The sequence below is a fragment of the Calypte anna genome, chromosome 1, assembly GCF_003957555.1.
Source record: "Calypte anna isolate BGI_N300 chromosome 1, bCalAnn1_v1.p, whole genome shotgun sequence".
NCBI lineage: Eukaryota > Metazoa > Chordata > Aves > Apodiformes > Trochilidae > Calypte > Calypte anna.
This window is the reverse complement of record NC_044244.1, coordinates 176,580,136-176,607,821: the sequence shown is the minus strand read 5'-3', so window position 1 is coordinate 176,607,821 and position 27,686 is coordinate 176,580,136. Positions and strand designations below refer to the sequence as shown.

General features: G+C 39.6%; 1 long non-coding RNA gene across 2 annotated transcripts in view; it reads right to left on the bottom strand.

The window, feature by feature from the left end:
* Window positions 1–3,472: 3,472 nt before the first annotated feature.
* LOC115600388 overlaps window positions 3,473–27,686 on the bottom strand; it is a 40,437-nt gene continuing 16,223 nt past the window's right edge. For both annotated transcript variants that reach the window (XR_003988934.1, XR_003988933.1), the window contains exon 4: window positions 3,473–3,987. This is a non-coding gene — a long non-coding RNA (uncharacterized LOC115600388). The remainder of the gene's footprint in view (window positions 3,988–27,686) is intronic.

Sequence of the window (27,686 nt, the reverse complement as noted above, 5' to 3'; positions counted from 1 at the left end):
ACTTAACAGAGATAGCTTTTGTAACATAAGAAATTCTTGATACTGTGTTATTCCTTCTATTACACCACAACAGATCATGTAACTGTTCTAGCATTTCCAAAGATAAGCAAGTGGATATCTACAGGACTAAATGGATGTAAGAGATGCACATGTTCACATCCATTCATAGTCTCTTTTCAGTGGCCCAGTCTGTTACTAACAAAGGCTTTGCATTCAATCCCACACATTTTTGACAAGCACACACTACTGTTATCCATAACACATAATGTTTTGGTGTATTATTGCTGTTTCACAATTACAACTATTATTTTTATTTCACTTTTATCTCTTTAAAAACATCAACACAAACACAAATACTTTTGCAACCCCCCCTTGCACACCCACTCTTGCTGATTTGGTATCCCTTGTGAAGTTTACGAAGCAATTAAGTGTTTTTAAATGATCAGTGTTTCTGTCCTCTAATAATTACATACTCAGATGTGTTGAAGTCATTAAATAGATGTTTATTTTATCTGACCTTGCCAAAAAACAATTTCTGACCATACTAACACAGAAGTAACTAGTGAAGTAATTTGCTTCTGTATATGTGGCTAGTAAAATACAATTTTATGTCTCTTTTTAAAAAGAACAAATGGAGAAGGAAAAGAGCCACCAAAATTAACCAAGAAGGTAAAAAAATAATGAGAACCACAGAAAGCTCAATCTGTTTATCCTAAAAAAAAAAAAAAAAAAAAAAAAAAAAAGAAAAGAAAAAAAAAAGAAAAAGAAAAAGAAAAGAAAAGAAAAAAAAAAAAGAAAAGAAAAAAAAAAGAAAAAGAAAAAAAAAAGAAAGAAAAAAAAAAAGAAAAAGAAAAAAGAAAAAAAAAAAAAGAAAAAAAAAGAAAAAGAAAAAAAAGAAAAAAAAAAGAAAAGAAAAAAAAGAAAAGAAAGAAAAAGAAAAAAAAAAGAAAAGAAAAAAAAAAGAAAAGAAAAAAAAAGAAAAGAAAAAAAAGAAAAGAAAAAAAAAAGAAAAAGAAAAAGAAAAAGAAAAAAAAAAAAAAGAAAAAGAAAAAGAAAAAAAAAAAAAAAAAAAAAGGATTGAGAAGTAACTTGATTACAGGGTAAAAGCACCTTCCAGGGGAGAAAATAGTGACTACTAAAGAGCTCTTTAATCTATCAGAGAAAGGCATAACAAGAATCAATGACTGGAAGCTGAAGGCAAACAAATGCAAATGGAAATAAGGTAGAAAATTTTTAGCAGCAGGCATGATTACTACTTGTATTATCCTAATACCTGCAAGGCAAGTCACAGATCAGGGCTCCCTCACACGAGATGCTGATAAAAAAATCCCCAAAACAACAATATACCAACCCCCAACCACCCCCAGCCCCCCCAACAAAACCCTAAACAAACAAACAACCAGAAAAGACAACCAATCCCTGCCAAAAGGTTACAAATAACACATAAGATCAAGTAACATAATAAATCAATGATAATATTATCTGATATGACAGGCAGCAGTTTCAGGCCACGGTTACACGACACAAAGTGTTAAGATACTGGCTTTAGGTGATTCTGCCTTGTCAGGACTGTTTATACTGCCACTACTTCTCTACTGCTGTGAAAGTTTGAAAACTGGTTCCTTTGGAAAAAAAAAAACAAAAGTAACATCAAAATCTAACAATAACCCTAACCTTAATCCTAGTTATTTCTAACATAAAAGTTAAAAAAATGAGCTTATGATTCCCAACACCACTGCTCTGGCCCCGGAGCCTACACACCATCCTTGGTAGCTTAAAAACACAACAGGCCACTGCAGTTTGACTGGCAAGTAGATTAAAGGACAAAAGCTGAGAGAAGTATTTTTCTGTTATAAGAGGGTTTTTTATATAGCTTTAGATTAATAGTCATATGGCTTGCCCCTGAAATTCATCTGGGAGAAAGAAGGGATATTTGAGGAGCACCTCCTCTTTTTCTCCAAAAGAACAACATGGATAGAAAAAAATCCTACTTTTGATTTCCATTTCTTTATTTACACTAATAGCAGATTATAACCAAACACACCCACCCAACAGCTATTCCACCCCAAACTGTGGAGGAACTCATTTCTAGCAATGCTGAAAAGCTCAGGTAAACTGTCCACAAATGGTCCCCAAGACTGAAGGCAAACCATGCATACCCATGGCATTTACCACCCAGCCTTCTTCCTTCCTCCTTGGAGGTGGTGAGTCTCCTTCCAGCTGATGTTCTGTATTTCACTGAGCTGAATATTCACATTTGGATGCTAGACAGAGGAACAGTTATAACTAGATCTAAATCCAATAATTTTTTCCTTGTTCCTTGTTAAAAATACTTAAGGCTACAGTTATAATAAATTACATTTTTTAAATGTTATTTCATCATGAAGTTTAAACACTTAATTGCCTTAATATTTGGCCTCTCCCACCCTGCTAAATATTTCCAGGGGACCAGGGCTGCCCTGTGCATGCAGGACACACGCTGCTCAGGAAATGAATCAGGGTTGTGTATCAAATGAGATTATTTATAGGTTGGTATATGTGTTTGCTCTAAAAGTTGTGCAGGGAACAAGACAGACAACTACAGGAAGAGAGCAGTAGGCATGTGGTTAAGGCAGTTGAATGCCACACAGGAACACTCAGTTCTGCCTCTGCCTTTGCCATCAGGCTCTGTGAATGAGGAGCGAGTCAGACCAAGCACCTTGGCAGGTGGCCACCAGCCTCCTCTTCCTCTTTTTCTGGGAGTCCAAACTGAAACACCTTGGGCCTTTTATGCAGAAATGCAAAGCAGCTGATTGTAATGGAAGCTTTGGCTTTTGAGAAAGAAATGGAGCTGGAGGCACAAAGTTAAAAGGCAGGAGAACCCAATTAATAACATCAACTTTACTGCTGACTGAATGAGGGGCTCTATTTTCTCCTTGTTCAAACGGACAGCAGGGTTTTTCTGCTGTTCTACGGATACACAAAAATGATCAAATACTGTGAAGCTCTCAGATATCACAAAGGAAAAAGATGAAGGTATTTCAGATTCTTTATATACAGAGAAAGGTTTTGACTCTTAATGCATTAATTACACTATCTTGCTACATACTTGCTTTAAAAATAAAGTCCACACAATATAAATACTAACATGCATAAAGATGGAGCATATCCATGTTTCCCTCAAGCTCTATTTTTAATATGATTTTGCAAAGTAATTTCTGGCTTCTATCAGGGCTATTTAACTTTAGCTAACTGCAACACAGTCCTATGGAATAGGACATGGAACTCAGTGTAAACAAAAGATATTCTCTGGTCAACAAAAATTAAAAAATTATCCTGTCTCATCAGTACAGCATGTCAAGTAACCACAGCCACTAGAATAGAAAAGCAACAGGAGACCTAGTAAAAGTTAATGCCTTTTCCTACTTATCTACTGGTCTATTTATTGGTCATCATAGTGAAAGCTTTCAGAAACAATAGGCTACTGAGAAGATAGCATTTTGAAAAATAAAATAAAACAGATGGACTTGGTGCCCAAAGAATAAAGAACAAATCTACCAACTTCTCTAAAAATAACCTGAATTCCAACAGTTCCTCTAACTTCAGTATCTGAGTGAAGAGAAATACGACTGAAGACACAGGTGATGATCTCCTCCATTTTAGGTAAGAAGCCATTCAATGTAAAAATATAACACAATAATCATGGCAATCATGAGGTTTTGGTGCATGACATAACAGAAATATTTTAAAGATGTCTGACAACATCCCATGCACACACAGCCTGAATGCCATGAAAGCAGATATGCATGAGACTCAAAGACAATAACATTTTATGGGATACTTTTCATTAATTAGAAGCAATTAGGGAAATAAAAAAAGAAATTTAGATTCAGGCCTACAATCAGATCTTCAGAGTAGAAACTTGCAGTCATCCAGAGTCCCATCGACTCAGTCAGGCCCCATGGCTACCGAGGTCTATTTGAACAAATCCAGTGGCAGGGTAAGGGCCTAAATATGTAAAAAGAAAAAGGATACAATCATGTAACACAGCACTCAGCTCTAATTAAAGAAACACCAAGCTAGTCCCAGAAAAATAATCTGACCTGGTTATGGTCTGTGACGATCTGGAAAACTGGAAGATTTACATTTTTACCAGAAATGCAGTTACAGGAAAGGCTACAGTGGTATCTTCCATCAAGAGTTTATACAGAATTAACTGATCACAGCATATTCCCCTTCAGGCAAACACAAGTACCTGCAGTGAATTTGATCACCTCCTGTGTGCTGCTGCTTTTCCATATTTATATATAATTTATTATTTTAAATAAAAGAGTGGTCTAAAATCAATAAAGGTGGTATTTTTATCTTCCTCAACTCTCCCTTTCTAGACATGTAGATTTTTAGCCTCTTAGTAACATGGTGGCAAAAAATAAAATGCCATAATCTTATGATACTTCAAAACACTGTAAAACTGACAGAAAGTAATATTATTCCTATTTAAAATTTTCACTGTTACACGTATATGAAGGCTGTGAGAAGTTCCAGCTTGGCAGTGTGCTGGATGAATTAACTTTTTATGTTGATGTTTCTTCCTAACACACTAATAAAAACTCACAGTAGCATACACCTAGTTGCATATACAATTGATAATGAAAATGTCTGCTTTAAGGTTTTCTAACTGAAATACAGGCTTTAATACAATAGGAGTGTTCACCAGCAGCAGTCAAGACACTACAGGTGCATCAAGTTTATAGTGGAACAAGCCAATGGCTACAGAATGAATATTGTGTCATCCAAACTTCTTATCATCCATCCCAGGAAGGGGTCTGTGTCTTCCCTGCACCTTCTACCTTCACCACTACTACCTCTGATATTGCCTGACCACAGACTTCCTCATCAGGTTTGCAGATATCATCAAGATGGGTGGAAGTGTTCATCTGTCTTAGGGTATGAAGGATCAAGTGCAGAGGGACCTGGAGAGGCTGGATTGATGGGCTGAGGCCAGTTGTATGAGATTTGACTAAGGCAAGTGTTGAGTTCTGCACTTTGGTCACAACAAATCTGTGCAATGCTACAGGCCTGGAGAGGAGTGGCTGGAAAGCTGCCCAGAGGAAAAGGACCTGGGAGTGTTGGTCAACACCCAGCTGAATGTGAGCCAGCAGTGTGCCCAGGTGGCCAAGGCAGCCAACAGCATCCTGGCTTGTATCAGGAATAGTGTGGCCAGCAGGGGAAGTGATTGCTTGAGTACTGTGTTCAGTTCTGGGCCCCTCAGTGCAAGGACTTTGAGCTGCTGAAGTGTGTCTAGAGAAGGGCAACCAAACTGGTGAAGGGTCTGGAGAACAAGTCCTGTGAGAAGAGGCTGAGGGAGCTGAGAATGTTTAGTCTGGAGAAGAGGAGGCTGAGAGGAGACCTTATTGCTTTCTCCAGCTACCTGAAAGGAGGTTGCAGGGAGGTGGGTGCTGACCTCTTGTCTCAAGTAAATAAAAACAGAACTAGAGAAAATAGCCTGAAGTTGCACCAGGGGAGGCTTGGACTAGATAACAGGAAGAATTTATATACTGAAAGAGTAGCCAGGCACTGGAATAGGCTGCCCTGGAGGTATTAAAAAAACACGTAGAAAGGGCACTTCAGGACACGGTCTCATGGGACAGTGTTTTTTTCTGGGTTGACAGTTGGACTCCGTGATCTGAGAGGTCTTTTCCAACCATGACAGCTCTGTGATGAAGTTGTCCAAGAGTTGTCCATTCTTCTCTTTATTATAGACTTCAGAGATAAACATGTAACCAGACAAATGAATATAAACACACTTTCTGTAAAAACAAGAATAATTTCAAGAGCATCAGTGGACTGTGCACATGGACACTAAGACATCCTTTTTGTCAGGACATGACAGTGACTTTACTTAGGCTACTTATATATGAGGAAATTCATAGATATGGAAGATAGATGTGATTTCCAAAATTTGTGGGAGAAGATAATGGTTTTGTCTTCTTAGTGTTGGTGTTAGCCCAGGATAGATATAAAAATCTCTGCTTACCATAGAATAATAGAATGGTTTGGGTTGGAAGGGATCTTAGAGATCACCTAGATCCATCCCCCTGGCAGGGTCACCTTCCACCAGGCCTGGCTGCTCAAGGCCCCATCCAACCTGGCCTTGAACACTTCCAAGGAGGGGGCCACCACATTCTTATTTCCATTTTCATGTTGAATTCTCACTTGTACACCACATGAATGTCAGCAACTGGTACATAATAAAGAACCTGTAACACCACTCTTAGAATCCAGTGTCATATCTTGGTTATTTTATCTCAAAAGTGGTACAGACCAAGTCTTGGCTGCCACTTGGTGAGCACACCAGTGCAGGGCTCTGCCTCACTGCCTGCCAGTGGGGTCCCAGTGGGAAGCAGAGGGATTCCTGACCTCCTGCAGAACCTCCACTCTCTGTCTGGGAGCACCCAGCTGCTGGCATCCTGCAGTCACACAGCACTTTTTGCCCACAGGTGTCTGACATGCCACGAAGTGTGCATGCTCATGAATTTACATGGATTTTTACCAAACAAAAGGTCATTTACTGCCTTACCTGGCCATCTCTGAATAACCCAAACTATTGAAGGTATATTAATATCAAATTCCTTTCTCTTCCTCGAGCACATGATATACTTTTTAATATTTTAATCTGGACACCTAACTACTAGGAAATCTTTCTTCTTGATCTTGCAAAAAATACATTAACAGTTTATACTTCCACATCTGGTGGAAACATCTATACTAAAATTGACAAGAAATAAAATACAAAGCTATTTGTTTCTTTCCTTTGGATTATGCCTCCCTAATACTAAAGTTGTCTCTTCTCTAGTTTAAGTGAGAAAAGCTTAGAAACAACTCCAATTCACACCTGTTTACTACTATACCCATACGACTACAGAGCAGTTGAAAATTAGCCAAGAGCAGATGTTATCTCCTCTGCCCTTTCTCCAGCCCCCCTTCTCAACCTGTGAGCTCTGTGACATGCTGAAGGGGGAAGGAAAGGATGACTGTGGGTGGTAAAGGACCTGGCTATAAAAGCCTCAAGCAAACTGAAAGCTTCCTGCTCCTGGGGAGACTTCTTACATCATCAGGCAGGATCAGAATAAGGCACTGAATCAAGTAATTGTATCAGGAAGTATAGTTATTAGAAGACTTGACTCCATAATTTAATTGTAAAGAAATTGTTGTACCCGGTGTACATTATTACACTAAACCAAATGAAAACACCAGCACCTTCCCAGCAAATGCAAAGCACATGTTTTCATGCTGCTAGCCACCCCACTGAGACATTACAAATCAAACCAAACAATTAACATCCAGTCCCTGGTTCTGCAGGTGGGGAAAAATTCTAAGCAATATTATGTGAGAAGCAATTGTAGGAGTGAAGAACTCCAAATAATATACAATACAATTATGCTTGAGGACAAATCTTTAAGGTTTTCATGTGAAAGAGTTAATTGCTGATGATACACACAAAGCTGCACAGCTATACCATCATCCTGACCAACTGCTCAGACACAGACCTCCAGCATCACTTTAGGATTGTGAATAATTTTAGGATCTAAGATTCATATTCATCATGTGCTGTTACTTTTCATGCTACACTTCCAAGATTGTGTTTTTCTTAATTCTTCCAATCAGCTGAAGCATTCAATCAGGTTATCATTATCACCACCTTTTGATTAAGCAACATTTTTCCTCCCAGCTTTAGAGCAGCACAGCCTAATCTCACCCGAGTTCATTCAGAAAAACTGCTGCTAAGATCCTTTTCCTAGTCAGTCAGTTGGAGAACACATCACTGCCTCCACAGCTCTCCTTGACTTCTCCTGTACTGTTTCTTGTCTTCCCTTCCAAGGCCCTTCCTTGCTTATCACCACCACACCTATTGTTCCTTATCATCACCAGGAAGTCAGCTGTGGTTTGCTCCCATATGAAGAAGCCAGGCCAATTTTCATGGTACATAAAGCTGAAAAGACAGTTAGATCATACTGTCTGAATTACTATGTCAGGCTAAAACACATTGTGTCCGTCCCCCCCAACACTTTTCACTGAAAAAAATAAGTTTGGAGATGCTTTTTGTATCTCTTCCCTTTGTATCTCCCACTTGTCATTCAGTGTCCAGACTCCAGCTCCTCTCTCACCCACGTTGTATTTTCTAACAAAACTCTTACGCTTTCTCCTGTTTTACACCTTACACTTGTAACTTTGTAAACATATGAAAACATACTTCATTGCTATTCTTGAAAGCCACCTGTGAAACTCAGCTTACTAAGATGCCCCTATGAGCACAGTCTGTGATAGGAAGGTGTACACATTACCTAATTTTTAGTGTCTGAAGTAGGCAGCTCTGGGATGTGGGAGATGGGATCCCCTGTATAGTAAACGGAGAGAGGCTCCTGTTGAGAGAGATTCTGATGAAGGAACTCCTCAAGTATTCCAAATTGTCCTCTGAACTAGCCAAAGGAAATCAGTTTTTTTGATTTAGGTGCAGGAGTTGAATGCCTGAAGTACAAATGTTCCTCTTTACATCCTAGTATTTGTCTTCTCATCTATGTATATTTTCTCTTTTCAACTGTGTTATATTTACACTGCACACACTTAGAACTGCAGGTAATATTTTCAGTGCATGTTTGTGTGGCTCCTACAATCACAAGAACTTTGACGCCCAAATAACACTAATTTACAATAATACCAAAAAGTCTTACAATGCTATACAGTATTTTATGAAACAGTACCTGACCTTGTGGTTATCACAGAAGTATCCACACATGCCAGGTAGAAGATGCACAGTTATCCAGCAGCTCTAACTTGGGTATTTTCTAAATTCCTTAATGTTGTATAAAAGAACTGGAACGTGTTCACAGCTGGCACCAGCTTTTCTTCCCAGTCTGACAGGCAAATGCTCAACACAACTCAACACAGTGAAAGAGAAGGGAGAGTAAGTGTGATAGGCAGGGATACATGATTCCAGAGTGCATACAAGACTTTTTGGCAGAGGAAGCAGGGTCAGAGAAACAAACCATGGAAACCCTTGACACATGTGTGACAGATATCATAAGCTATTTTCTGAAATAACTCATGAAAAAAATAGTAAAAGTAAGAAATATAAGGAGCTCCTTCATATATGCATGGAGTTCATGCCCCAAAATGCATGTTTCTCCCTGTTAAACTTACTGAACTTTAAATACACCCTACTAAAAAGATCCCAGTAATATGAAGGTCACTACAGCCCAAAATAATGAAGCAAAACTCCTAGATTTCTCTTACATATTAAGAAACTCTCTAAATGTCCAAAAACATGGTTATTGCTGGGAAAAAAAACCCATAGTAAAACACTATGAAGAAGCAATGAGCTTCAAGAAGTTACTTGAATCAAATAGGACTCTCACTCAAATTTGGAAATCTAATCCTAGTACAAACAATAAGCAAAAGTCATACCAGCCATCATGTACAAAAGAAACAGAACAACTACTACTGATGATGATCTAGCTCTAATAAATTCTTTCAAACCCTGCAGTAAGAGAATTCCTACTGAAGCAAGCAAAAAAAACCCACTTAAGATTCAGTCATTGATCAAAACTTGATAAGAATAAACAGCAAAATATTGGATTAAATTATCAATTTCATTACAATGAATTTCATTAATGACAAAGGGTTAACTGGAGAGTGTCTCAAATGAATGGATTTCGTCCTGTGTTGTGGTATAATAGTTGATTGCCATAAACTGGGGTGAGTGACTACTATGGCATAAAATCTGCAGTTATTTACTTTACTTGGAATCTTGGAAAACTGTTAATCTAACAAAAATGAGTAAGTGAGCCTGAAAAATGCCAAATCAAGTTTAAATTGTGATAGACAGCAAACACATACTACAATAAAACCGAGAGAAAAGAATCTGTGTTTTAAGAGGTTTCAAGGTAAAGATATTCATGTAATACAACTCAGTATGTTGGGCAAGGGAAAGGCATGAGGTACCTACAAAATCTCCACATAAGTTGATATTACCCACTGACATTTATTCTTGCATAGATTTAATTTACTCACACTTTTATGCTCACTTACTCACAAGCACTGAACTGATCTGCTCAAATGGTCTGGCCAGGATAACTTAATGTGGAAATCAGAGGACAAGGGCCTTCAGCTATTAAGTCCTCACCCCACTTCAGGGGTTATTCTTAATTAGCAATAAACTTTTTTTGGAGCAGATCCTTTAGGACATCCAGCAGGAATCATCAGTTGTGTCAGACTGCCTCAGGATCTTGCTTACCTCACCTTCCATAAAACTTAGGCCATATTGCTGCCCATTCTGTTTCTCTTTGTTCGGAATACAAACCTGAAATACACGCCTGCAGTTTCTTCTCCTGGTTTGCTACCAGAAGTAAAAAGAACAGCATGTGTCATATACTACAACTTTGTTGCCATACTCCTGCTCTTAGGAGGCAAGATCTTCCCCTTGAAAATCATTTGTGCAGTGGCACACAGATACTGCTGGGAATGGTGTCCTTCCTTATCAGTACAGGACATTTCTTTAACCCTTTGTTTCATTCTTTGTCCTTATCCTTACTTATACATGTTTCCATTTATCCTGCATCCATACAATTCCTACTACTTTTACTATAACTCTGCATAATTGGCTGTTAACTGATCTGATACATCCCACACTGGTACATCCTTCTTTTGCCACCTACTTTGTTTTCCTTGTAACAAGAGCAGCAGCCATTACTGGGAAACCTGCTCAGGGTGGGGGGAAATCTGGAGAAAAATAGGAAAACCTATTACTGGTAAGGCTAGAATTGCTTTTCTAACAGTCTGGTTTCATGAACTTGATTGCTGGGGCTGATGAATGTCAGCATCAGGTGTAAGGGAGGTGCTAGGACTGTCTCTGAACAACAGTGAAAGTTGTTCATTAGATCAGTTTCACTGTACTGGGAAAGATCACCACATGCCCTGGCCGTCGGAAGGAAGCAGGGGCACCAATTCAGCAGTTTAGCAAAAATCTTGACTCAATATGCCACTATGTTCAAAATAAAAATAATAAACCAGGCTGCTTAAACAATGATAAAGAATTAGAAGAAAGCTAGTGCAATAAGATTAGGAAAAATCAATACTGTGACCTTACCAGGAAAAAAAAAAAACCCAAACTACATGAGCTCCAGGTCACCCCTTTGCCAGAAGTATACTAAAGAACTGGAAAGAGTTCAAATGTGAACAATGATAAGCATCGAAAATATGATATGAAGAGCAACTGGCAAGTTTAAAATCAACAGTGTTATGAGTGGACATAAAAAATAATAGAACCTCCAGGGTGGTCTGATGGGACATTTCTATTCTCACTATCTTATAATGCAAGAAAAACTTCTGAAAAACATCTGAAGTGTGGAAAAGTCAAAACTGATCAGAAGAAATGTTTTTCACGTCATATGTATTTACTCACATTAATTATCGAGGAAATTCAGTTATTAATGTCAAGGCAATGCCCCTGTCAACACTGGTACAGATCAAAGCAGTTACTACTTAAAGAAATCAGGAAGCAACTTATTTGAAATTAACACCAATTGAAGCATTGGTACATCTTTATGTGAAACAGGAAACACTATTATGGTTTAAGTGAATATTGTAACTTCTGTGTAAAAACACTGATTAAAAAAAGAGGAGTAGCAACTTGATTTCACACTAACTTTTCCTACAGTTTGCAGTAACTGCTATAAACAGCTCATAAACAACAGGAGAGTGATAGAACTAAAGTTTGGACACTTTAAACTCTTATGTAAGCAATAAATCCAAATAAGTGAAAAATGAAAACCAGGATGATTGTAAATTAATTTTCTGCATTCTTGAAGATTCTACCTAAAATGTACTTTTCCTGATTTTTTAGAAGTTTTTCAAAGACCTGAAATTGAGTACTCTTCCCTTACTATTTGTTTAAAGGATTGTTTCAACAAGGACTCTCATCATAGATCTTGCTAAAAAGCACACAAACAGTACTGTCTGAGCACCCACAAACAAGTGAGCTAGAAAGACCTTAAATACTAATTCCTTAGTCTATCACCACTATACTGCTTACTTGATCAGATCCTCCTGTTTTAGTTTGAAAGTCATGTTGGTACAGTACATACTAGAAAACACATTACCCCCACTGCAGTCATTACAAAGACTCGGAGATCGTAATTCTTTCTCAAAGAGCAAAGAGTCATAATTTTATTAAGATACACAAGGTATATAAAAAAAAAGCAAAACAAACAAAGAAGAAAAACAAAACAAACAAAAAAAACCCCAAACCCAAACACCAAAACAAAGAGAAAGTAAGGATGAGGCTTCATATACATTATTTGATTTTTCCCCACTGTGTCTGGGAAGGTAAAGAAAATATAATAATGCCTGGGGGTGAAGAATAGAGGAGGAACAGAAAGGAGAGGCTGCCAGCACTGCCAAAGCAAGGATGGGCCTCCATGGTTTAGTCAGTGGCTGGCTCAGGTGAACAGGGCAGACACAGATGGCTGAAGCAACACTCAGTACAACAGAGGGTGTGAATGGAGACTCAAAAGGTCAGTAACATAGACAGCACAAAAAACCAGAAAGATTGCCTGGAAAGAGAGATAACATAGTTGGTACCAGGATGAGAGAAACTGGAAAATTTATACAGCTACATAAACTTTGTACAGTGACACATGAATGCAGGCAAAGGTTCTGTCAGAGAAGGGACCATAATGACAGAAAAGCTGCCTGGCATAAAGCAAGCCAACAGGTTCCAGAAAGGCAATATACAATTTCTGAACCCATAAGGCAACACATCTTTCATCTTTGTTCTGAAAGTAGCAGACCACTCAATATCAGGACATCTAAACTTAGATGTTTTTCATCTTGTTTAACTTGCTTTGTTTTGCAGATAACACAGGCTTTGAATTTGTAATCAAAAGAATTGTCACTTGCCAGATTTACCCTTTAGTTATACAGCTTTTGGCTGCGACTGTTTTAATAACACACCCCGTGACAAATATTGATCACTTTCTAAAATAAAAGGGATATATTGCTTTTCTAAAGCTATTTTATTATATGCTTGAAAAGACATACTGTGTATATACAACTTCAAATATACTCCACTGTACATTTACCTGCAAAGTTGCCACACACTTTTTTGCTTTTAAGTAGAGGGTGGGCAATTGCAAAACTAATCTCATGAGGGAAAAGATGTAAACTAACTTTATTTAGATGTAGAGGAATTTCTTGTAAAGCTATTTCTTTGCTCATTCTAACAGCATCAAAGCTATTTATTTGGTAATAGCAGTTTTTGGACTGAAACAGACATTTCTGAACTTCCTGTTGATGATTAATGTACAGTTTAACAGAGCCATTACTTTGTGACAAGCACCATAGAAGCCGAGTCAGATAATATATCAGCTTCTGCTCTGCTTTCATTCTAACTTAATGACCAGAGCTCTTTTATTCTTAACATCTTGTTTTAAATATTAAACTCCAACGAGTTGAGTAGAACACCTGCCATGTAGTGTTAGTATTGAACAGGCATTAAATGGAAGATATAATATTGGCAGAAGCATATTTTTGAACAAGAACATTTGCCACAATCCCCTCCATACCCATCAAAGGAACATCAAGGTTTACGCTACAGATGCACAAAGAAAACTGACAAAAACAACAAGAAAATTACTTCAACTCACATGGTAACCTTTCAGATTGTACTTACAATTTGATCTGTATGTTACACAAATTATTGTCTTGAAATAGACAAAATATTTCTTGCTATTGTAAATGCTTTTATCTATTTATTAATTTTTTCCAAGGTGCACAAAAACTCTAGGTAGAAGCTTTTTTCCATTCCAGTGTACAGCCCAGAGTTACACAGGAAGGCACATTCCCAGCACAGAACAACACACAGTGCATCCTTATCTGCGTTAGAAAAATGTACCACACAACTATCATAGAACCACAGAATAGTTTGGGCTGGAAGTGACCCTTGATCATCTAGTTCCAACCTCCATGCATGGGCAGGGACACTTCTCACTATACCTCGGTGATCCAAGCCCCATCCAGCCTGGCCTTGAACATTTCTAGGAAGGTGGCATCCACAACTCCTCTGGGCAACCTCTTCCAGTGTCTCACTACCCTTACGGGAAGGAGTTTCTTCCTAATATCTAACCTAAACCTACCCCTTTCCAGCTTGAAACCGTTCACCCAGTGGCATTAGCAGAAATATTGCAGCGATACGAGGGCCCCTCAGCTGCAAGCCCACCCGTGCCAACACAGCTCACAGTGCCACAGCAAAGCCCGGAGCAAAGCTAACCTAGCCCCGGGCAGCCGCACAGCCAAGCTGGCAGCTTGGGTGGACGCGAGGAACGCGGCAGAGAAGGCGACGAGACAGCGGAGCAGAGACGGAGCAGAGACTGAGCACAGACGCATTGGGACCGCAAAGGCGTAGCCGGCCGCGGAGCACCCTAGGGCCGCTGCCGGGGGACGGGCGGACCATGAGCGGCCATGAGCGGCCCGGGAGCGCCGGCAGCCAATAGGGAGAGGGCGGGGAGCAGGCAGCAGCTGGGGCGGCGGGGAAAGGTTCCTGGCGGGAAAGGAGGGAGGGAGAGTAGGGGACGGAGAGGAGGGGAGGGGGAGACGGAGGGAAGGGAGGGGAGAGGAGGGGAGGGGAGGGAAGGGGAGAGGAAAAAGGAGGGAGAGCGGGGATGATGGATGGAGGGAGGGGAGGGAGGGAAGGGAGGATATGGGAGGAAGGGGAGGGGAGGGGAGGGAAGAGAAGCGATGGAGGGAGGGGAGGGAGAGAGGGGGTAGAGAGGGGATAAAGGGAGGGGAGAGAAGGGAGAGAGGGGTGGGAAGACAGGGGATGGAGGGAGGGGAGGGAAGCATACAGTCATTCAGGCTGCCGGGTCCTAGTGCCGCCCAGCCCCCAGGCGCCCGGGTCTCACCGCCCGCTCGCTGCTGTCCCGGCCGGCGCTGCGGAGCCGCCTCCGCGGAATGGAGTCCCCGCCGCGATGCCCTCATCATCCTAACGGAGGCAGTTTTCTGATGGCGCTGTCAGCTGGCCCTAGGCAACATTTGACTCGAGTATTGATCTCACGGAGAAAAAACTGAGGCCTCTTGAACAAACATCCCGTGTGCCGGGGGACTGGCAGAGCTGTGGCCAGCCACGGGCGAAACCACTGCCCCAGGAGGAAAGGACTGCAACAGGAGAAGGTCAGTACCTTCGGCACCTGACATCAAACCAGGTTGTGCTCATGAGAAACGCTAATTAGATCTCAAAATTCAGCCCCTAAACTTAACTGTAGAGTTGTGCATCTCCCTCACGCAGTGTAGGAAAGGATAAGATGTTCTAAAGCTGGTGGGAAAGTGAGAGCTGGACTAAAACTGTGCGTGCTGTAGAATACACTAGTTAAGATTCTAGGACCGATCCTGGCAAATGAAGGAAGGACCTTGGCAAGTGAAGACTCTGAAACAGAGAAAACTGCAGGAGGAGCGGCCTGGGTGAGGCACCTTTTACACCTCTAGATGAGCAGCATACCAGCATGCCCCGTTTCTGCCTTGCCGTTGCTACTTCAGTTTACTGAAGCAAATGCAGCCTTACTGAAAGGCAGAGATATGCCCCTCAGCATCTACACCCCATCCTCTCGAACACATCAGCCTGGTCACAGTGGCAATTTCTGATGTATTTTCTCTTTGCTGTCTCCCTCCTCCTCTTGCCTGTATTTCAACACCACTTGAAGATAAAACAGTAGTGCTGTGCTGTATTTTAATAAGTTTAATACTCTTTTACTAAATCATAGGGAACTAGAATGAGAAACAGGATTGAACTTACTACATTTATTGTCTTCCAGTGTTGCCTATGAAAACCATGATCAGTTGTGTTTCTGTAGTTTTCATTAATGTGTCTATACTCGGGCAGCCCAAACCAGACAAGGGAATGACAGACCAGCTCCACATCAGTGAGAGTTAGGTGAGCATCAACAATCTACTCAGGAAAAGGAACAGAGACATAGAAAGACTTCACCCAGTGAAGAGCCACAGGAAGTGTACAGTGGAAAATTTATGAGAAGATCTCTCTAATATGAAGGCATCTGCTCACTTTGGCATAAACTCCTCCACTACATATTATGCATGGTAGAACAGGACCATTTTCTAAAAAGTCAAAGTACCTCACTCATGATGTTGTATCCTACAGCAGCATTCTATCTCATTCTTTTCAAAACCACATCTCTCATCCAGAGAACAAAGATTCTGGAACTATGTACGTATTTTCAATATTGACTGGTGGGTTGACCCTGGCTGGATGACAGGCACTCACCAAACTGCTATATCACTCCAGTTCCTCATCTGACAGGGGAGAAAAATGTGTCTAAAGGCTCATGGGTCAAGAAAAGGAGAGGGAGAGATCACTCACCAATTACCATCATGGGCAAAATGAAATCAACTTGGGGAAATTAATATCAGTCAAAATTACAGTAGTTTAATGAGAAATAAAACCAAAACTTAGAACACCTCCCATCTCCCATTATAGTTAATACTACTATATAGGATATTAAAAAAATGATAATATCAGAAAAAACTTACTTCATTTTCAAAACTCATCTTACTGCTGTGCGTGCACATCTGTCTCTATAGTACAGACACTAAATATAGTCTAATGTAGAACTAGAACCCCAGGCCAGTTTTAGACCTGCTTCTTGCAGTGTTCCAGTATGAAGCTTCTGTAATATGTGATAATTTGTGTGACATGCTGTCAATAGGTAAATCAGTTTTGTCTTTGACATTTTGATCAAATGAAGAAAAATTAAATTCATAAGAAAGCCAAAATTCAAGGAGATAACCAGAGGCAAACTGGTTCACTCTAATTAGTGTTTTCACAATATGGAGAGCATTAGATCTGTGCTATCAACATCCCAAATAAAAGCATTTGCAAATTTGTCCAAATCATGAAAAAAATACACAGGTGGCTATGCAAAGTAGAGGCTTCTATAGTCTCTCGTCAAATAGTGCAGAAATGAATACACTGAAACTGTGCCACTTTAAAAATAAATCACTCTTGCTTCCAACTTAGGCTCACAAGACAGATGTAGCCTACAAACTCAGCAAGTCAACAATGTGAAAAAGAGCAATCAGACATGGCAAAACACAGCTTTTTAAAAGAGACTACATTGACTTAGTAATTGACAGCACACATGTCCATTGTGCAAAAAACATCTCAAGAATTCAAATGGGTATGAGCATCTTCCACATTCTTATATGGGAACAGCATCAAGTTTCACTGTGGGCTGCACTAATGAGGGCACCCCTTCAGGCTGGTATCTTCATTTATCATGAGTCATCCAGAGTGGAAATAACACAATAGCCACAGCTACACACTAATGAATTGTGAAAGAACTGTAACATTTCTCCCCTCAGGCTTCCACCTACTAAAGTGTCACAAATAAAGTTAGTATCACCAAAATAATTTAGCAAAAGAGGAATTAAACTCTAAATGACAGTCAGCTCTTTTACAAGTCAATCACTTGTTCTAGCTGGTTTGATTTGACACAATACCAGTCAGTAGGGTCAGCTCAGAAAAGATCAACGCAAAAAGACACTTGAGCCTTGATTTTTATAACAACTGCAATCACAGATAAGATACTTCTGCATCATGGAAACTGCAAACTAGGTTTTCTTGATTGATATAATCCATCAGAATTTGAGGGGCTCAAAATAAAGAAGAGCACCCCTATATTTTTTTTTCCCTAAGAGCTGGTTTAAAATATAAAGAGATCAAATAAATAACTAAACACTTGCCATACAGTGAAGCAAAGTGAAAGATTAGCCTGGCAAAACCAAGTTAGGTTGCAGCCTAACTTCTTCATCCCAAGTTACTGCAATAGCTACAGAATCAAAGCACTTCAAAAAAACTTTACTTAAGCAGATATCTATGTGGATATTAATATATCTAACATGCATACTTGTCTAACACAGGTAGAGGAACCTAACATGCCCTTACATTACAGTTGCTGATTTGTGTTTTGTTTTTGCATAGCACTTTGAGGGCCAGATTTTATCACCCACCCACCTAGAAAGTAAAACTTAAAAGCTAAGTATTGCAGAAAAGGATATTAAATAGAAGTCACTAGTGGTCACTTCCAAACCAATCTAACTTCAAATGAGGACACTGCTTACATTAATCTTTTCAGGTCTAAGTAGTGCATTTATGTGAGACCTTTGGAGTCTGTTCACAGTCTTCTCAGGAGCTGATCTACTAGGCGTTTTCCATCCTTCTACCAGGATCTTAGTGAGGATACTCTGCTCTAATTAATGCTGTCTTAGGTATCTGTTAAGTAATGGTGCACGTCTATACTGTGGAACTGAGGCCAGTGCAGCTGGATTCTGTGATCCAGGCTGGTACTTCTGCCCCCAGGATACACTGCAGTTTTGCTGCTCTCATCACGTGCCCATAGGAAATATCTGTGCAAGTACAAAGGGTCTGAGCTCCTTATCCTTGCCTCTCAACCAGGCTAAGGGCTCTTGACAAGCACATAGTGGACCAAACACTGTTACCACTCTCAGACATTGGCCACCACCCCTCTGACAAACACTGCCCATACAATTAATGCCTAATCTGCTTGGGAATCAGCCTCTGAGCCACCACAGCTTTCAGCATGACAAGAGAAAAACAAGGAGTTCTTGAGGTCTGTCAAAATCCTAATTTCCCTGGAAGAAGCATGGTGCTGGAACAGCTACCTCAGCTATGAAACTAATCCATCAGAAGAATGCTGCTTTTTACCACATAGTATATACATACCCAGGACCTCAAAATACCTTTAAGAAAAAGCTTTAGGAACTGCTAGCTGTTATCAGAACTGTTCCACCAACCACCAGTGGGATTCAAAGAGTAGGAAGAAAAAACGAGGGCACAAATTCTTTGTAAATGTCAAGGTATTAATAAATAATAATATTGATAATAAAATAATTGGTTTTGGTGAAGAACTTTTGCATAAGAAATCGGTGGCCTGAGCTATTTCAAAGACTAAATTCAAAGGAACCACTTCTACTATAAAGTACTTACAGTAAAACTTTCACTAGTGTTTCTACTTGTATTTGCTAATTGGGTACATTATTTAAATACTGTGAAACTTTCAACAATGTAGAACCAGTATGGTGACTTAGCATGCTGCTGTTATAATTTTTTTTTTTTAACCTGTACAAGGATTAAGTTTCCAGCTATGCCTAATTTGTCAATAATGACGTGTTTCCCATCTCCCACAAAGTTGAATGCAATGCCTGTTAGAACAGTTATAGTGTACTGGTGAGACATGCCACCAGAGGTTAGTTATAATATTCTCTGAATATACTTTGAGTGCAGAAAAAGCTGCTTTTCTAAATGACAGTTCAGAAATATTAAGTTCTAAATATTCAGAGAAACAGGCTCTGAGTGAGCCATAAGTGGCCACTAACTTCTCTAAAATAAATCACTTTTCTAAAAAGATAATTTAACTGTATTTATATGCAAGAAGACCCTGCTAAGTAAACTGAAGATGTACACTGTTGTCAAATTTAAAATACTGCATGATACAGAACAATCCTCCTACTTTTCATAATTTAGAAGAAATTTTCATTAAATAATCAGGCAAATCTTCAGAGATATACAAATACATTTTACTGAAAAATCTCATGTACTGTTTAATAAATTATATGTACATTCTTACCAGAACAACACTGCTTTTGAAGATTCCATATTAATTCATATCCATCATTAGTTCCCTTCTTACTTTGCATTCAAACTTTGGAATGGATTTTTGGCAAGCAACCTGCACCTACCAAAATGATTTCTTGAAAGCAAATTTAACATCTGTAAAACATGGAAAAAACCCAACAATTTGCAAACCACTGGAAGTAGAGTACAAATATAATCAATATAAAGTTAATTTTGAAATGTTCATCATACTACGCTGGACTGTAATGTAGCCACAGATAAAACATTGTAGTTTTAAATCACTAGGTCACCTATAGAAGAATTGCAAGAGCAAAGTACCTCTTGCCCTGTTGAATCTTATACACTTAACTCATTAAGGGTAGTCATTTACCTAGAATGATTTCTTATAAAAAAGGAAAAAGGAATATTATTCTTAATAAGCTTTAAAATTTTCTAAGGACTAATGAAAACTGAAGTTCCATTATTCTGGACAGTGCATAAACTCGGAACAGCAAAAGGTTCCTGATGATATAAACCCCAACAGTCTAAAAAGATAAGAGATCATGGGGGAAAAGTTCACACACAGCACAAACAGAGTGACTGTAGTAAATGTAACAGCAGTTCTATTTCAGGGGATGGCTTTTGCTTGCAAACAAAATGGAAGGAGATACAGAGTAAGGGAGGCAGCTTGGGTGAGGTGAAGCATATGGAGTAAGCAGGACTGAATTAGAAGGAAGGAGAGAAACAAATAGTCAATGAGCATAGGACAGAGAACAGCTAATTAAAGCTTGTGAATGTTCTCTGAATGGTCAAAGGTCCCTGGGCTTTTGGCTCCTTCTGTTCCTGCTAGTTACTCTCTGACTGGGTCCTTTCTTTACAGCTGGGTACTTTCTTTTCACAAGCTTGCAGCAGAAGGGTTTTACTGATTTTCAATCTTTTCCCCACCACAACTGCTCCCCCCCACCTTTTAATATGGGATCAAGATGTCTGCTTCACCTATGGCTTCAAAACAGGAATCATTTAAATCTGCTGAGCACTATCTCTGTAGAACAAGCACATGCAGATTATCATTACTTGCAATTGATTCAAGTTCTGAAATTCTGACTTTGATTTTCTCAGTTCTTTCTTAGGTAACATACTTGACCAGATCCATTTACACAGCTGATTGTCAAGGCAAGACACTGATCTATAAAACAGCAGTTGAAAGTTTGGTTGGAGAATGTTAAACATTATGCTCTATACTGAAAACGGAGTTAAGCCAGGACTGGAGGGAGGTGAGAAGGGGACAGCTGCCCTGTAGGCACAAGCCAGATGGAAATATTCTAATCATTCACTTTTTCTAGTATTAACTAAACAGACCAGGCTTGTATCAAGAGAGGAAGGTACATTTTTATTGTCAAAACAGTCCTTGTTTATATCCTCCAGCATAGATGGAGATAAGTCCATATAAAGGGCAAGTTTGCCCACAAAAGTAAGTTGAACCTACAAAACTGAAGTGGTGTTAATGTTTTATGAGTCTCTGTGGATAATGGCAAATAAACCTGAATGAGGTCACTTTCTTCTGGTATAAGGTCTCCAAGACAAATAGTTTATACAGGCATAGCAACTGCAATGTAATTAAAAACAATTCCTGGAATTGTGCCAACTGTCTGAGGTTGTTTCCTTCTGTGTGGGAATAAGTTACCAATATATACAGTTTCATACTGATACAGCTCTATTCACACTATGGGGGAAGATAGCTGATAGATTAATTATGCCAGTATGGAAAAAGAAGAAAAACATCTAATAGAGAACCTAGTGTCTCAGATACAGCCCATTTACCTATTACAAGATAGCTGCAATATTCCTAGTGCAGGCAAGGCTTTAGAGTACTAATTCTTAACTTAGAAAATAATCCCTCCCGTGTAATTCCCAGAACATCATCAACCTTTGAAATGTTAATGGAATTACTAGAGACAAACCAGAGTTTGAATTCCTGCCAGATCCTGTCAGGAGTGCAGCTGACAGAAGTTTTTTGCATGCCATTCAGGTATCACTATTAATTTCATAATTTTTCTTTTTTTTTTTTCCTCAGCAACAATGGTGTCATAATTTTGAATCATGGTAAAAACATAGAAACAAAGTGTGTGGTTTTGCTTGAGAAATACATATAAAAGCAATTATTCCTCCTCAGCCAAACTTGAGTTATCTCCCAAAGTTTTCCTTGAAGAGAAAATTGCTAAAAAAATAACTAAATATTTTAACTAGTGTATTCCCCTTAGGACACTCTGAATGGTCTCTCCCAGACAACTGAGTTAAGACACTGGAACACCTGATAAAACAAAAACTCATTTTTCTCTTTATTAATGACTTATTTTACAACAGTTTCCAAAACTGACTCAAGATAGATGCATATATATGTAATTAAAGCTTAAATTATGGTGTGTGAGGCTAGAAAAGTACCAATTGTTTCTGTAAACTAGAAAAACTATAAAAGCATGCTTTTGTCTCCCTATCTCCCTTTCCCCCGACAGTAAGTCCCTTGGATAAAGTGGAAAATCTACAGTAGTTACTTAATTATAAAGTTGAACTGTATGTTCTTCATTAAGGGTGAGAACTATAATGACCATAACCTAGCTAGCATGTGGAAAGAACTGATAGGTATATTACAGATTAGTTTGGATTGGAAGTGACTTTTAAATGTCATCCAGCCTGACCTCCATGCAGCGAGCAGGGACATCTTCAACTAGATCAGGTTGCTCAAAGCCCCATCCAAAATAACCTTGAGTGTTTCCAGGGTTGGAGGTTGCCACCTCTCTAGGAAAACTTCCAGTGTTTCACCACCCTCATTATAAAAAATTTCTTCCTCCCATCTAGTGTGAATCTACTCTCTTTTTGTTTCAAACCATTATGCCTTCTCCTATCACTAGAGGCCATGCTAAAACATCTGTCCCCATCTTTCCTGTAGCCCACTTTAAGGACTGAAATGCCACAGTAAGGTCTCCTCAGAGCCTTCTCTTCTTCAGGTTGAACACCACTAATTCTTTTAGCTTGTCTTCATAAGAGAGGTGCTTTATCCCTTTGACCATTTGTGTGTCCTGCTCCAACAGGCCCATGTTTTTCCTGTACTGTGGACTCCAGAGCTGGATGCAGTACTGCAGGTGGGGATCTCGCCAAAATGGAGTAGAGGGGGGGAAAAAACCTCCCTTGACCTGCTGGCCATGCTTCTTTTGAGACAGCCCAGGCTATGGTTGGCTTTCTGGGCTGCCAGTGCACGTTGCTGAATCATGTTGAGTTTCTCATCAATCAACACCCCCAAGTCCTTCTCCACAGGCCTGTTCTCAATACCTTCATCCCCCAGCCTGTCTTGATACCAGGGCTTGCGCCTTGACCCATGTGCAGAACCTCACACTTGGCCTTGTACCTCCTGAGATTCGCCCAGGCCCACTTCTCTGGCATGGCATCCCACCCCTCACGTGTGTCAGCTGCACTGCTCAGCTTGCCTCCCTTCACTCCTGTCCTCTAAACTACTGCTGTCTGCCTGGCAGGGTTAGGATAAAGGATCCCCTTGATCTTGTGTTGTTTTTTTTCTGGTGGCTGTCCCTGTTCCCATCTCAGGGAGGACATAGCCTACTTCCACCAGTCTCTCTCAGTCTTTGATGCTCCTTTACTTTTCTACTTCCTCTCATAGCTCTGCCACCAGGCTGAGCACATTGAGCACCTGGTCACACCTCACACAGCTGCTCCATTGCTGCCATTCCTTACTATTGAATGGCTCTGGCACTCCCTGCAGCCTGACACATGTACAGATGCACGTTTTCATGGGAGCCCTGTCTGGGTTGCTACATGCATTCTAGTGACTTCAGAAGACAGATCTGTCATAAAAAACCCTAAAATATTTATTTTTAATAGCTTAAGCTTGTTTTAATCTGAGATGGATTGATGTTGCAAACTGAGGTACTCAAAAGTTAAGCTTTTTGGTTGCTAGTTGGTCAGCTTCAATAAGAACAAAAAACCTGAAAATAAAAAATAACAATACAATCCTTGACCTGAAAATAAAAATTAACAATACAATCCTTGTAATAGTAGCATCCTGTCATAAATAACTGGGAAGGGCATACTTATACAGAAAATCTTGTTAAACAAACATGACACCTCTATAGGAAGATTATGTCATTACAATAAGTTAACAGAGCACTTGAAGGATAAAGAGGGCAAACAGGGCTAGAAGATGGGAACATGAGTGGTTTCTCCAGGATTGAGTGGTCCAGTGGGATATAAGTTCACATCAAGTTGCAATGAAAGACACTGTCTCTAACAACAGAGGAAAGAAAAAACAAAAGCAAAACCAGGTCAGACTCTCAAGTAAACACCCTCATTGTCCTGGTGTTTAGAAGCAGAAGGCTGTGCCAAGACAGACACTGCTTGAAGAATCATGATCATATTAATCAATGAGCTAGAGAGTAAATCAGTTCTGGAAGCAGTCATGAAAACATCTGGTAGAACTTAGCAATAAGGTGTGTCTTTAACCATGGTCTTTAACTAAATCTACAAAGTAATACTGCCCCTTAAATTAACAATGTCTTCAAACAAACCACTTGTCCTTTTGAAGTATCTGGAGTCCCAAAACCAGGTCTGTAAATGACTGCTGTATTCACGGTGTTGCATCAAATAAAACTTAAGTCACTGACTACCCCTCCCTGATAGGCTGTTTGGAATCCTTGTGTGATATCACATACAATATTGGTATTCTGTAAGACAGTATTCCATAACTTGGACTGTAATTAAAGAAAACATATCCTCTTGCTGACCCAGAGAGCACTCCTGTGTAGTTCTTTGCTTCCACTGTGCTGCAGCCTCTACTATCTATGGAACAGACATGGTACTTCAGACTGACTGTTGTGGCCATTGGGTCTAACAAACACATTCCACACTAGGATAATGAAGTTAATCTTCAAGGCACTACACAGGTTTCACCACCTCTTCTTGGTGGGCATCTCAGAAATCATAGAATCACAGAATGGTTTGGGTTGGAAGGGACCTCAAAGATCATCCAGTTCCAACCCCCCTGCATGGGCAGGGACAACTCCCACTAGAGCAGGTTGCTCAAAGCTCCATCCAACCTGGCTTTGAATGCTTCCAGGAAATACCTTCTTTGGGCAACCTGTTCCAGTATCTCACCACCCTCACAGTGAATAATTTCTTCTTACCACCTAACCTAAATCTACTCTCTTCCAGTTTAAAGCCAACCCTTGTCCTATCACTGCATGTCCTTGTAAAGAGTCTTCTCTTACAATACCATGGAACTGCCATAAACCAGATTGGAGATAAAGCAGGAGAATCTCCTCTTTCAAAACTGTAACCAACTAGCTTGATACGACAACATTGAAATGGTGGGATCCAAGAGGAGTGTTGATATTGATGGATTAGGACAATAAATTTCTGGGCCTGGTCTCAAAAGAACGTAGTGATGCTAGGTGGTATCCAGTCTTGCTATCATTGTATAAATTACCTTAGGCTTAACATCAGCTCTCACAACCACTGAGACCTTTTTAGAAATTGTTGGATCACAAGTCCCAAGACCAAGGTAAGATGTCTTTCAAACAGGGGAAATGAAGCTAATTGTGTTCCAAAGAGAAATGAAACAAATATATTCCATAATACTAATATGTCAATAATCTTGGCACAACAAGAGCTATGTACACACCTCAGACATGGCTCAGATACCACATTTTAAGTGCTAATGGCACATAGTTGCCTGCAGTGACTTGGAATGTCTCTAAAAAGATGCCACTTCTCTTAAGACTGAACCTGCTGTCTGGTATGTTTTTTGGTTGTGGTGGGTTTTTTTGTTTGTTTTGTTTTGTTTTAATTATGAAGGACTGTTAGTAACTGTTGTTTAGATTTCATATAACTTGACAAATTCAAGAGGTGCTGAAATTTTCTCCTAATCATTTTGTATACCTGTGACAAAAATTACAGGGGTTACTGAATTGTCTAGGGCAAGAAAAAATAAATTTCTAGTTTTCATCACCTCTACAGAAACATGTAGCTTACTACAAGCATGTGATATTTCTTCCATTTAATTAAATAATTAAAGATTTACTATGAACAAACTTGTATTTTAAGTGTTGTGTTTAACCAATTGCTTGGCAGGAATAGTTGCTTACTTTCTTAAACCAGGTGATCTATTCCACACACACCTGTTTCTCTCACAGTCTATATTGCCTATAGAATTGAACATAAAAACCTTAAATCTCATTGATATTAATGGTTCATTGAAGATATTTTGAGGTAATATATTTATTTCTTTGATTTCTTATAAATTTTTAACATACTCTCTTTTTTGATTCTTTATCTCAAAATACTCATTTTATACAATATGTTTCTGTTTTTGAGGAAAGCAAGGAAGTGAGCCTTAAAAAATAAATAAAAAAATCCCCAAAGCTTTAATGTTTTCTCTTTGAAGCACAATCGTGCAGAAGAAAAATATTTTGCTTTTTAAATAGGAAAATTTATTGCTCTTTTTGTACCAATTACTGAGCTACTTTACTCCCACAGAGAGAGAGAGTGAAAAAGGACCCAGGTGATAGACTAGGCCAGATTACTGGACTTGGCTGTTAACAGTCCCTGTTCCTATTGTGCACCCTGTTCCTCTCCAAGCTTCCTGCCTCTGCTACGGAGGCAGCAGTACCTCCTACACCACTTTACTTTCCAAGAGCAGAAATAAAGTTCTGGGGTAACTTTAAGGCTTTAGGTTAGGAACTACATTGGGCTGTTGCAACACAAACAAGAGCACTGCCCTTTCCCTGGAGAAAGTGGGGACCTGCTGGAGCAAGAAACAAACCAAATTAATGCCTTGATCTGAAGGCAGGTCAAGGTTAAAGCCCCTAACACTCCAATATATAAGCTAAATCATGTAGGCATTACCAAAGGACATCTCTGTCTTTGCAAAATAGAAGTTGCAGTACCTGAACAAGCTAAACACTCATAGCTATGTGTTGGAAAACAAGATAAAAATGTGGCTGGGAGTAGAACTAGAAATTCCCATTCTGTGTTGGTAAAGAGATCCTCCTTAGAAATAGGACTACTGAAATGTTAGATGACTTAACATTTTCTCCATCTCTGCTCTACTCCAGTGAGACCCCACCTTGAGTACTGTGCCCAGTTCTGGAGACCCCAACACAGGAAAGACATGGAGCTCTTGGAACAAGTTCAGAGGAAGGTCATGAAGATGATCAGAGGGCTGGAGACCTCTCCCATGAAAAAAGGCTGAGAGCTTTAGGGTTGTTTAGTCTGGAGAAGAGAAGGCTCCAGGGAGACACTGTATCAGCCTTCCAGTATTGGAAGGGGCCCTACAAGAAAGCTGGGGAGGGACTTTTCACAAAGGGAGAGGACAAGGGGTAATGGCTTTAAACTGAAAGAGGGTAGATCCAGGTGAGCTATTAGGAAGAAATTCTTCACTATTAGAGTAATGAGACACTGTTGCCCAGGGAGGCTGTGGATGCTCCATCCCTGGAAGTGTTCAAGGACAGGTTGGTTGGAGCTTTGAGTAACCTGGTCTAGTGGAAGGTGTTCTTGGCAGGTGGGTTTGATGATCTGAGATGTGTCTTCCAATGAAAAGCATTCTATGATTATATGAACTACATAATGCTCAAACTGTAACTAACATGCATTTATTATTGCATCCAGTTCTGGGCTCCCCAGTTCAAGAGGGACAAGGACTTGAGAAAGTCCAATGGAGAGCTGTGAGGATGATTAAAGGACTTGAACATATCTCCTATGAAGACAGACTGAGAGAACTGGGGCTGCTTAGCCTTGAAAAAAGAAGGCTGAGAGGGAATCTACTTAATGTGTATAAATATATGAGAGCTGGGCACCAAGAAAGGACAACCTCTTCTCACTTGTGCCCTGTGATATGACAAGGGACAACGGATTCAAGACAGAGCACAGGAAGTTCCACCTCCATATGAGGTGAAATGAATTTCTTTACTGTAAGGGTTACAGAGCCCTGGAACAGGCTCCCCAG